A 12842-nucleotide genomic window follows, 5' to 3' on the forward strand; every position below is an offset into this window, starting at 1 on the left:
TGTCCCAGGAAGCACCATATGACATTCCATTTTAACTTTACTACCTCACGGATAAGAGAATGTAAAATGATGTTAACTAAAGGGAATAAGCATCTTCTACTTCTGGGAAACAGTCTCCTCCTTATGCTCCCCTTCCACAGTACACATGTGTGTGTGTGTGTGTGTTTAGTTTTCCTGAGAACACACAGCTTGCCTGACCAGTACTTCCTCCAGACCACACTCTGTCTTTCAGAGCTCAGAATATGGTACAGAATACGCAGAGTAGGCTGAACTTAACTGTTCCTGTAGATAAGGAGCAAAGATCTCTCCCCGTTCTTAGAAGATACTGGTTGCTGCCCCAGCTTCAAGTATAACGTAATGGTTAACGGTGAAGTCTTAGGAGTGACAAAGACCTGTATGAATCAGTTCCGTGAATTTAGGCAAGTCATATAAAAGCCCTAAGTCTTGGTTTTATCAGCTGTAAAAGATGGATGGAGATTTTAATTTCTGCTTCTGAAAGATTAAATGATATGCATATAAAGCACCCAGGATAAAAGAAACATTAACATCATCCTCAACAGTTTTTTAAAACAGGAGAGGATGGTATGGGGAGACGATGTTAACACTCAGGCCAATTCAACCTAATTGTCACTCCCACAAATTATAAATGTTAATGTATTACAAAAAGAATTCCAAAAACATGGTGGCTTCGTTTTGGGAGGTGTTTCCGTAAAGAAGACCCTCGTTGGGTCTCTCTACCTGTGGAACACGCATGTTCTTCACCTGTTTCTCTGTGCACATCCGCTCCATTCTTCTCCCTCCACAGACTGCCATTTGCTGTTTCTCCATGCACATGGTGGAAGATGGCTGATTCCACAGCTCTCTGGTTTACATTACATATGCTCATGACATCAGGCTGGGTTGAGCTAGCCTCTCTCGTCTTTAAGTTTATACCTCTGTAAGAGAAGATCTGATAGGTCTAATTTCGATCAGGTGTCCACTCATGGTCCAATCAAGTGTTATGAGTGGGAGGGCTGATGGTAATAGGGCCCTCTAAGAAAAACACAGCTTCTAGGACCCCATCCCTCTATTTGAGATAAGGTAAATTTCAAAGAAAAGGGTCCTTACAGGCTAATGTATTAAATTGTTTCCCTTGAGATCTCGTCAAGATGGTGGCATAGGCAGACTCTGAACTCATCTCCTCGCACGAAGACAACCAGGTTACAAGTATTTTTGGAAAAATTTCCCTGGATAGAAAACTTAAAACTGGATAAAAAGAACCCCCACAACAACCGACAGTCCTGCCTAAGGCAGAAGAGGCTGAAATTCCTTCTGGAGAGATAAAAAGCCACCTTCAAGAGCAGCAGAGTTTCTCAGCCGGCCAAGCAGGAGGCACCCTAATGTACGCAGCCCTCTCTGAAGAAGTGAGGTCCTGAGCAAGGCGCCAATACTGCTATAAGCATCCTTTAGACTTAGCACAGCTGAGAGGAGAGTCTTACTATTTGGCTTTCCTGGCTATTAACCACAGTGGGGAATATCCACAGAAAAGCTATTGGACAAAAGCCAAAAAGACCTGGGTCTTAAACAGACCACGCACAAACTCAGTCTTCTCAGCAACCTAAAATCACCAGAGAGAAGGCGGACAGTCCTTTGGTGAAAAGAGACTCACCTGGTATGCTCTGGGTGCATCTCGATGAGAGGGGAGACCTCTCCGGAGACTGAGACATTGGTGATGGCCATTGTTGTCACCTAGTCCAGGTGACAATTGAAGTTCTTCCCCTGGCCTGTTAGCCCAGGGTTCTGTCACACCCCACTAGAGTACAGATTTAATCTAGTTCAGCCAGGGCAGGCAGCCCGCCCTAGGGACTGGCCCCACCCAAGAGCAAGCCCTCAGGCTACTTGTGGGCAAGCATTGACTGAGTGCCTTGATCCTCTACAGGCAGGTAAGTGTGTCCAACTCTGTGGGGCAGGACCTGTGTAAGGACTAGGTGAACTGTGGGGGGCATTGGTGGAGAGGTGATGGCCTCTGCAGTGGGGCATAGGGGTATGTTCCAGGGGGTTTGGAAGCATGCACAGACCAGGACTCTGTTGACAGTGTGTGTGGTCCTATGGGGGGTGAGGCTTATCAGCATCAGAAGGCCTGTGCTTCACAAATAGCTATAAACAGGATCAACCCCACCTTCAAAGCCTGAAAAAATTGAGTGCTCCTGTGCCTAGGGCCAGCCTAAGAGAACTGACAACAGCCTTGTAGGCCTAAGACCTATAGCAACTGTAAGCCCCTGAGCCTAGCAGCAAGCTACACTGGATACCTACCCAATTAACAGGAAAAGTGCAATAGGAGTGTGCTGTTAGACCTTGTTGCCAACAGTGCTGAGGCTCCCCAAACCAGATTTACAATCAGCTAGCCTGGGAAAGAAAGATTAGACTCCCTGGGGACCTGCACTAAGAGCAACCCTGCCACAGCAGAAACACACAAGTAGCCCACAAAAGGGTGACTCCTAGATCATTTGCACTGGTGACGAGAGGAAAGCACACTGCTGGACCTCAAAAGGCATCTCTTACATAAGGCCACTTCTCCAAGATCAGGAGACATAGCTGACTCACCAAATACATAGATATAAGCACAGAGAAAGAGGCATAGTGAGAAGACGAAGGAATACATTCCAAACAAGGGAACAGGACAAAACCCCAGAAAAAGGACTAAATGAAACAGAAATAAGCAACCCACCCAACAAAGAGTTCAAGCAAAAACTCATAATGATGCTCACAAATATTGGGAGAAGACTGGATGAATACAGTGAGTTCATCAACAAAGAACTGGAAAATATAAAAAAGAATCAATCAGAAATGAAGAATACAATACTGGAAATGAAAAATTCACTAGAGGGACTCAATAGCAGAGTGGATGATGAAGAACGGATCAGTAAGCTAGATGAAACACTAGAGGAAATCACCCAAGCTGAACATAAAAAATAAGAAAGAATTAGACAGAATCAGAACAATCTAAGAGAACTCCAGGACAATATCAAGAACACTAATATTCATATTATAGGTGTCCCAGAAGGAGAAGAGAGAGACAAAGGGGCAGAAAATATATTTGAACAAATAATAGCTGAAAATTTTCCTAAACTAAAGAAGGAAACAGGCATCCAAATACAGGACACACAGAGAGCTCCAAACAAGATAAGCCCAAAGAGGCCCACACCAAGACACATTATAATTAAAATATCCAAAATTAAAGATAAAGAGAGAATCCTAAAAGCAACAAGAGAAAGGCCACAAGTGACATACAAAGGAAACCCCATAAGGCTATCAGGGGACCTCTCAGCTGAAACCCTACAGGCAAGAAGAGAGTGCCATGACATATTTAAGGTGCTACAAGGGAAAAACTTACAGACAAGAATACTCTATCCATCAAGGTTGTCATTCAGAATGGAAGGAGAGATAAAGAGCTTCCCAGACAAGAAAAAATTAAAGGAGTTTATCACCAAGAAACAAGTTCTACAAGAAATGCTAAAGAGACTTATTTAAATGGGAAAGCAAGGACCACAAAAAGGGATAAAAAAATTATCAATGGCCCCCCGCAAAAAGCCAGGCAATAAAATCACCGGTGAAGGTAAAAATATAGTAAAGGTAGAAGATCAACCACCCGTAGAGACAACATGAAGGTTAAAAGACAAAAGTACTAAAATTACCCATTTCAATGATAAGAGGGCAATGGATAGACACACACAACAAGAGATTAGATATGATTTCAAAAAGATAAAATGTGGGAGAAGGGGAGTAAAAAAGTAGAGATTTTAGAAAGAGGTCAAGCTAAAGAGTCTATCAACTCAATATAGACTGTCATATACAGAGAATATTATATAGGATCCTCATGGTAATCACAAATCAGAAACCTATAATAAGTAAGCAAATAACACAAAAGAAATCAAACATATCACTAAAGAAAGCCATCAAATCACAAGGGAAGAGAGCAAGAGAAAAAGAAAGGAACAGAGAAAGAACTACTAAAACACCCAGAAAAAAAAAGGTAACAAAATGGCAATAAATACATATTTATCAATAGCTACTTTAAATGTCAATGGATTAAATGCTCCAATCAAAAGGCATAGGGTGGTCAATTGGATAAAAAAAGAAGACCCACATATATGCTGCATACAAGAGACACACTTCAGACCTAAAGACACTCACAAACTGAAAGTGAAAGGATGGAAAAAGATATTCCATGCAAATGCCAAAGGAAAGAAAGGGAGGGTAGCAATACTTGTATCACACAAAATAGACTTTAAAACAAAAACTGTAACAAGAGACAAAGAAAGGCACTACATAATGATCAAGAGAACAATCCAACAAGAAGATATAACATTTGTAAATATCTATGAACCCAACATAGGAGCACCTAAATATATAAAGCAATTATTAACAGGCATGAAAGGAGAAATAGTAACACGATAATAGTAGGGGATTTTACATTCTACTTACATCAATGGATAGATCATCCAAACAGAAGATCTAAAAGGAAACATTGGCCTTAAACAACACATTTGACTAGATGGACTTGGTGGATATACATAGGACATTCCATCCAAAAACCGCAGAATACACATTCTTTTCAAATGCACATGGAACATTCTCCAGTATTGATCACATATTAGGACACCAAAAAAGTCTCAATAAATTTAAGATCGAAATAATACTATGTATCTTTTCTGACCACAGAGATATGAAACTAGAGATCGACTATAGCAAGAAAATCAGAAAAGCCACAGAAATGTGGAGATGAAGTAAAATGCTACTGAACAACAACTGGGTCAGTGGAGAAATCAAAAAATTCCTGGAGACAGATGAAAACAAAAATACGACCTGCCAAAATCTATGGGATACAGCAAAAGCGGTTCTAAGAGGGAAGTTTATAGTACTTCAGGCCTACCTCAACAAAGAAGAAAAATCCCTAATAAACAATCTAAAAGTGCAACTAAAGGAACTGGACAAAGAAGAACAAAGCCCGAAATCAGCAGAAGGAAGGAAATAGTAAAAATGACAGCAGAAATAAATGAAACAGAGACTGAAAAACAGTAGAAAAAATTAATGAAACCAAGAACTGGTTCTTTGAAAAGATAAACAAAATTGACAAACCCTTAGCTAAACTCATCAAGAAAAAAAGATAAAAGGCTTAAATAAATAAAATCAGAAATGAAAGAGGAGAAATTACAACGGACACCTCAGAAATACACAAGATAATACTATGAAAAGCTATATGCCAACAAATTGGATAATCAAGAAGAAATAGAAATGGATGAATAATTAGAAACATACAACTTTCCAAAACTGGACCAAGAAGCCACCAAGAATTTGAATAGATCAATCACCAGTAAGGAAATCGAAACAGTAATCAAAACCTCCCGAAAAATAAAAGTCTAGGACCAGATGGCTTCCCTGGTGAATTCTACCAAACATCAAAGAAGACTTATTACCTACCCTCTTCAAACTCTTCCAAAAAATTGAAGAAGAGCGGAGGCTTCCTAACTCATTCTACAAAGCCAACATTATCCTGATATCAAAACCAGACAAGGACAACACAAAAAAAGAAAATTACAGGCCAATATCACTGATGAACATCGATGCAAAAATCCTCAACAAAATACTAGCAAATTGAACACAACAATACATTAAAAAGATCACACATCACGACCAAGTGGGTTTCATTCCAGGGATGCAGGGATGATTCAAAATCCACAAATCTATCAACGTGATACACCACATTAACAAAATGAAGAATAAAAATCACAGGATCATCTCAATAGATGCAGAGAAAGCATTTGACAAGACACAGCATCCATTTATAATAAAAACTCTAAATAAAATGGGTATAGAAGGAAAATACCTCAACATAATAAAGACCATATATGACAAACCCACAGAAAATATCCTTCTCAATGGAGAAAAACTGAAAGCTATCCCTCCAAGAACAGGAACCAGAGAAGGATGCTCACTTTCACCACTCTTAGTTATCATAGTATTGGAAGTCCTGGCCAGAGCAATCAGGCAAGAAAAAGAAATAATAGGGATCCACATTAGAAAAGAACTCAAACTGTCACTCTGTACAGACAACATGATTTTATATCTAGAAAACCCTAAAGAATCCCCTAAGAAACTTTAGAAATAATAAATGAATACAGTCAAGTCCCAGGATACAAAATCAACATACAAAAATCGGTTGCATTTCTATACACTAACACCAAAGTAGCAGAAAGAGAAATTAAGAATACAATCCCATTTATGATTGCAACAAAAAGAATAAAATACCTAGGAATAAACTTGACCAAAGAGGTGAAAGATCTGTACACTGAAAACTATAAAACACTGTTGAAAGAAATCGAAGAAGACACAAAGAAATGGAAAGATATTCTGTGCTCTTGGATTGGAAGAATTAACACAGTTAAAATGGCCATACTTCCTAAAGCAATCTATAGATTCAATGCAATCCCTATCAAAGTTCCAACAACATTTTCCACAGAAATAGAACAAAGAATCCTAAAGTTTATATGAAACAACAGAAGACCCCGAATAGCCAAAGGATTCCTGAGAAAAAAGAACAAAGCTGGAGCCATCACACTCCCTGATTTCAAAATATACTACAAAGCCACAGTAACCATAACAGCATGGTACTGGCACAGAAACAGACACACAGATCAATGGAACAGAATCAAGAGCCCAGAAATAAACTCACACATTTATGGACAGCTTATATTCGACAGGAGAGCCAAGAGCATACAATGGAGAAAGGAGAGTCTCTTCAATAAATGGTGTTGGGAAAACTGGACAGCCACGTGCAAAAGAATAGATCATTATCTCACACCATGCACAAAAATCAACTCAAACTGGATTAAAGACTTGAATGTAAGACCCGAAACCATGAAACTTCTAGAAGAAAACATAAGCAGTACACTCTTTGACATCAGTCTTAGCAGCATATTTTCAAGTACCATGTCTGACCGGGCAAGGGGAACAAAAGAAAAAATGAACAAATGGGAATACATCAAACTAAAAACCTTCTGCACAGCAAAGGAAACCATCAACAAAACAAAAAGACAACCTAACAATTGGGAGAAAATATTTGTAAACCATATATCAGATAAGGGGTTAATATCCAAAATATACAAACAACTCATACATCTCAACAACAAAAAAACCCAACAACCCAATTAAAAAATGGGCAAAAGATCTGAACAGAAATTTCTCCAAACAAGATATACAGATGGCCAAGAGGCATATGAAAAGATGTTCAACATCATTAGCTATCAGGGAAATGCAAATCAAAACTACAATGAGGTATCACCTCACTCCAATCTGAATGGCTATAATTAACAAGAAAGGAAACAACAAATGTTGGAGAGGATGTGGAGAGAAGGGAACCCTTGTACACTGCTGGCGGGAATGCAAACTGGTGCAGCCACTATGGAAAGCAGTATGGAGTATCCTCAGAAAATTAAGAATAGATCTACCATATGATCCAGCTATTCCACTGCTGGATATTTATCCAAAGAACTGAAAAACACAAATGCATAAAGATACATGCACCCCTTTGTTCATTGCAGCATTATTGACAATAGCCAAGACTTGGAAGCAACCTAGGTGCCCATCAAGGGATGAATGGATAAAGAAGATGTGGTATATATACATAATGGAATACTACTCAGCCATAAGAAATGATGAAATCCGGCCATTTGTGACAACATGGATGGACCTTGAGGGGATCATGCTGAGTGAAATAAGTCAGAGGGAGAAAGTCAAATACCGTATGATCTCACTCATAAGTAGAAGATAAAAACAATGACAAACAAACACATAGCAACAGAGATTGGATCGGTGGTTACCATAGGGGAAGGGCAGAGGGGTGAGGGCAAATGGGGGTATTAGGTTCACATGTATGGTGATGGACTGTAATTAGTTTTTGGGTGGTGAAGATGATGTAATCTACACAGAATTAGAAATATATTACGATGTATATCTGAAAGCTATATAATGTTATAATCCGATGTTACTGCAATAAAAAATATTAAAAAATAGAAAGCTTCTGCATGGTAAAGAAAACCATCAACAAAATGAGAAGAAAACCTACCAACTGGGAGAAGATATTTGCAAAAAATATATTTGATAAAGCATTAATATCCAAAATACATAAAGAACTCACACAACTGAATAACAAAAAAAGGAACAATCTGATTAAAAAATGGGCAGAAGATCTAAACAAACATTTTTCCAAACAAGAACTCCAGATTGCCAACAAGCACATGAAAAGATGTTCAACACCACTAATTATTAGGGAAATGCAAATCAAAACCACAATGAGATATCACCTTATGTCTGTCAGAGTGTCTATTATTAAAAAGACAAGAAATAACAAGTGTTAGAGAGGATGTGGAGAAAAGTGAACTCTGATACACTGCTGGTGGGAATGTAAACTGGTGCAGTCACTATGGAAAACAGTATGGAGATTCCCTCAAAAATTAAAAATAGAACTACCAAAAAAAAAAATAGAACTACCATATGCCCCAGCTATTCCGCTTCTGGGTATTTATCCAAAGAACACAAAAATACTAATTCAAAAAGGTATGTGAATCCCTATGTTCATTGCAGCATTATTCACAATAGCTAAGACGTGGAAACAACCTAAGTGCCCATCAATGAATGGATAAAGAAGATGTGGTATATATATACATAATGGAATACAACTCAGCCATAAAAAGATGAAATCTTGCCATTTGCGACAACATGGATGGAACTTGAGAGTATTACGCAAAGTGAAATAAGCCAGATGGAGAAAGAAAAATACCATATGATTTCACTCATACATGGAAGATAAACAAACAACTACATAGACACAGAGAACTGATTGGTGGTAACCAGAGGGGGCCGGGGGAAGGGTAGAGTGAAAGGGCTAAAGGGGCACGTATGTACGGCGACAGATGGCAATTAGGCTCTCGATGGGGAACATGATGTAGTCTATACAGAAGGCAAAATATAATGATGCACACCTGAAATGTATACAATGTTATAAATCAATGTCACCTTAATAAAAAATAAAATTCTATAGAATGTGAGTTTTTAGTAGGAGTAGTACTATTAAATGCATAGATTTTATCTGAAAAATGACCTTAAATAAAAATTCCAGCTGTTATTGAAATTTTATAACTATGTTTCTTTATCAGTTAGACATTGAAAATCTTAAGATATTTATATAGTATCTTAAAATATGTATTTATCTTAAGATATATATAGAGAAAGTAATATGTCAAATTTGGGCTGCATTCCTTAGATACACACATACAATTCACTTTATTTTTTATTCTATGTAAATTATTTTGGAATAATTCAACTACATAATTTTCTAATCACTCAAACAAGTTTTCCTCTTAGATAAGAGCTTTAGAATATCTGAATTTATCAAGAAAATAAACTATTCTCCTGCTTAGTGAGCTCACAGTGAGTATTATATTTAGCATGCCTGTGTGGTGCTCAAACTCTGGGTATACAATTAAAGATGTTGTCCCAAGACACCTCACTCCCAGAAAGAAATGCACTGCAGGCATAATCCTATGTCTAATGAGTGAGAAACTAACATTTAACATATGGTTGAGAGACCCAAGAGACATATTTTTCTCAAACTACATTTCCTGTATCAACCGTAATACACTCATCATCTGATAAATATTTATTGTGTATCTAAAATACAAGCAGCGGTGATTGTTAGCCCCAGTAGTTAAGAGGATTGGATTTTAATGTCCGTATAGAAAAAAGGAAGTAAAATCTTAGCCTTTATGAAGAGTAATATGGAACTGAAACTCATAGAAATCCAGAAACTTGGAAGAACTGCACCTTCAGTAAAAGGATCTGCAAGAAAAGATCTTCCCACCAGTACAGAAGGTTAAGGAGGAAGCTCCCTCTGCCTGAGCTCTGCATCTCATGAAGATTATGTTCAAATTTTCACAACCCGCACAGGCTAGAAACCCTCAAACTGAGAGATTAACAATAGACATTGGTCCTAGAATAGCGATATCCCAGGGCTCCTGGCAAAAGCAAAGGTAAAACTACATTAGAGGAATGCTTCTGTTACCCAGGCATTACAGGATTCTCAGGGTGGGGTTGGGGGCAAGACAAAGTCCCACTAAATATTAGTTTATAATCCAAAGTCAAAACACAATAGGAAACAATCACCATCAGTGAGAGTTAGCAATAAAATACAACAGAGAAATTAAAACCCAATAACTTGAGATAATAGACTAGCAAACAGAAAGAAAATTTAAAGGTGTATTTAAAATAAGTCATAAAATATAAAAAGCCATAGGAAAAATATGATAAAAAGGCACATTTTAAAAAGAATTAGAACTTCCAGAAGTAAAAATGGTGACTGAAATTAATCAAAGGAGGGGTCAACAGAATTTTAAAAGAGGATTAAAAAGAGAAAATAGAAAAACAAGGCACAAAGCAATATAGAGATTAAAAAAATAGGCAATATTAGAGGTTAAAAGACAGGGAGACTATAATTAGAAGGTCCAACATGTATCCAACAGTAATTCCATAAGGAAAGATTCCAAGGGACAGGCAAGTTATTTCACTCACCCCCACCCTTCCTCTGCCTACCACCATTGCCACCTCTCTGCTAGGCTCCAAGATTCTCCTATAAACACTTGGAAGAAGTAGTGCGGTAGTCCTGTGGGTTGGCAAGGGAACAGGGGAGGAGTTCCTCAAGAGATGCTGGGAGGGTTGCAAATATCTTCATCAGTTCCTCATCTCCCAGCAGTGCTATGGTGCTACTATAATACTTCCATACAAAGGCCAAGCCTGACCAATCATTGCTGATTTTTGTCTCAGGGGAGATGGAACAAGTAACAGTCCTCTCCAGGCAATGTTGAAGAGAGGCAAGAAGTGAACTTAAAAGCTTTCCCCCCGGAGGGGGGAGGGCAAAAGGGGTGATTAGGGTCACATGTGAGGGGATGGACTATAATTAGTGTTCGGGTGGTGAACATGATGTAATGTATACAGAATTTGAAATACGATGTACATCCGAAAAAAATAAAAATTAAAAAAAATTTTTAAAAATAATAAAAAAAAAGGTTTCCCCCCAAAATATTGTTCCACCACGGCATCTGCTTACCCTGGCTCCAGCCTACCACCACTAAACCAACAGCCTTCGGTCTCCCCAAGAATTGCCCACAGATTTTTATCTTAGTCACTTTAATCCATGCTTGCTTCTTTTTCTGTGGTTTCTATAGGGCTGAGCTTGGGCGAGGGAGCTAGCCACCTATGCTCCTTCACTAAGTTTGCAAACTTAAAACTTCTTTTGTATTATTTTATTTTCTGTTTGTTGCAGTATATTTAAATGCAGTTGTCACCCTGCTAAATATCCTTGTTTATTTCAAAAGTGTGTCTGTAGGTTCTTTTATGTTCTTTTTATGTAGAAAAATCACATTGTCTGAGAATGGCAATTGTGCTTCTTCAATTATAATCCCTTATACTTTCTTTTGCCTTAGCTATGTCAAATGGACTGCCTAGGACCCCTGTTACAATGTTGAGTGAGAGTGGGTTGTCATGTCTGGACAACATATCATAACTAAGCAAGCCCTTGCTATTTAGTAGTAACCTGTATCAGGTTAGGAAATTCCCTTTGATATCTATTTTGCTAAGAGGTTTTATCATAATTGTTGAATATTATTAAATCTATTTTCTGCATCTGCCAAGATGATTGTTTTCTCATCTTTTGTGTTAATGTGGTGAATTACATTATTAGATGTTTCCACTGTTGAAACAACCTTGCATTCCTAAAATAACCCAACTTAGTCAAGACATATTATGAATATTGTGCATTGCTGGTTTCATTTACTAATAACTTGTATATGGTTTTCATATCCATATTCATGAATGAGGTTGCCATGTAATTTTCCTTTCTTATACAGTCCTTATTTGGTACGAGTAAGCCAGGTTATATTTATCATTTCCTGCAGTGTTTGGTAGATCATCTGGGCCTGGTGTTATCTTTGCAGAGAGAGTTTTTACATCTAATGATTCAACTTTTTTTATTGGTTACAGGGCCATTGCTGTGTTTCCTGACTTAGTTCTGGTAATATTTTTCTAGCAATTTGTCCATTTCACATAAGTTTTCAAACTTGCTGGCATTTATAGTTATGTCTCTGATTTATTGCTCATTTGTCCCCTCTTTATCTTTCTTCATCAGTCTTGCCAGACGTTTATAAATTTTTCTTTTTGGAGGAAGATTAGCCCTAAGCTAACATCCACCACCAATCCTCCTCTTTTGTGCTGAGGAAGATTGGCCCTGAGCCAACATCCGTGCCCATCTTCCTCTACTTTATATGTGGGATGCCTTCCACAGCATGGCTTGATAAGCAGTGCGTATGTCAGCGCCCAGGATCTGAACCCGCAAACCCTGGGCCACCAAGGAGCATGCAAACTTAACACTACACCACCGGGCCAGCCCCTAAAGCTTTTTAAATTTTGATATTCTTTTCAAAAACACAATACATGGCTTTTGGCTACTTTATCTTTTTTCCTACTTAATTCTGCTGTTATATTTATTTTCTTCCTTCATTCTTTGACCTTAGCCTGTTCTTCTAACATCTTAAGCTACAGGCTTAAATTATTTATTTCATTTTTTCTCAGTTATATACACACTCAAGTTATAAATATCCCTTTAACTATTGTTTTTGCTGCATAACACAAATTTTGATATATAGCATTATAATTATCATGTGGTTTTATTTTATGTCCATTATGCCTTATTCTTTGATGCATGAGCAATTTAGAGGTATTTTTAAATATAAAAATATTTTTTGCAGCGCAAT

At 37.8% G+C, this 12842-nt stretch overlaps 1 long non-coding RNA gene across 1 annotated transcript in view; it reads right to left on the reverse strand.

Annotated features, from left to right (window-relative positions):
• The window catches only part of LOC123282457 (uncharacterized), a 779045-nt gene that overhangs the window by 558754 nt on the left and 207449 nt on the right, over positions 1-12842 (reverse strand). The gene's annotated exons all lie outside the window — the stretch shown is intronic.

The sequence above is a fragment of the Equus asinus genome, chromosome X (assembly GCF_041296235.1).
Source record: "Equus asinus isolate D_3611 breed Donkey chromosome X, EquAss-T2T_v2, whole genome shotgun sequence".
Taxonomy (NCBI): Eukaryota; Metazoa; Chordata; class Mammalia; order Perissodactyla; family Equidae; genus Equus; species Equus asinus.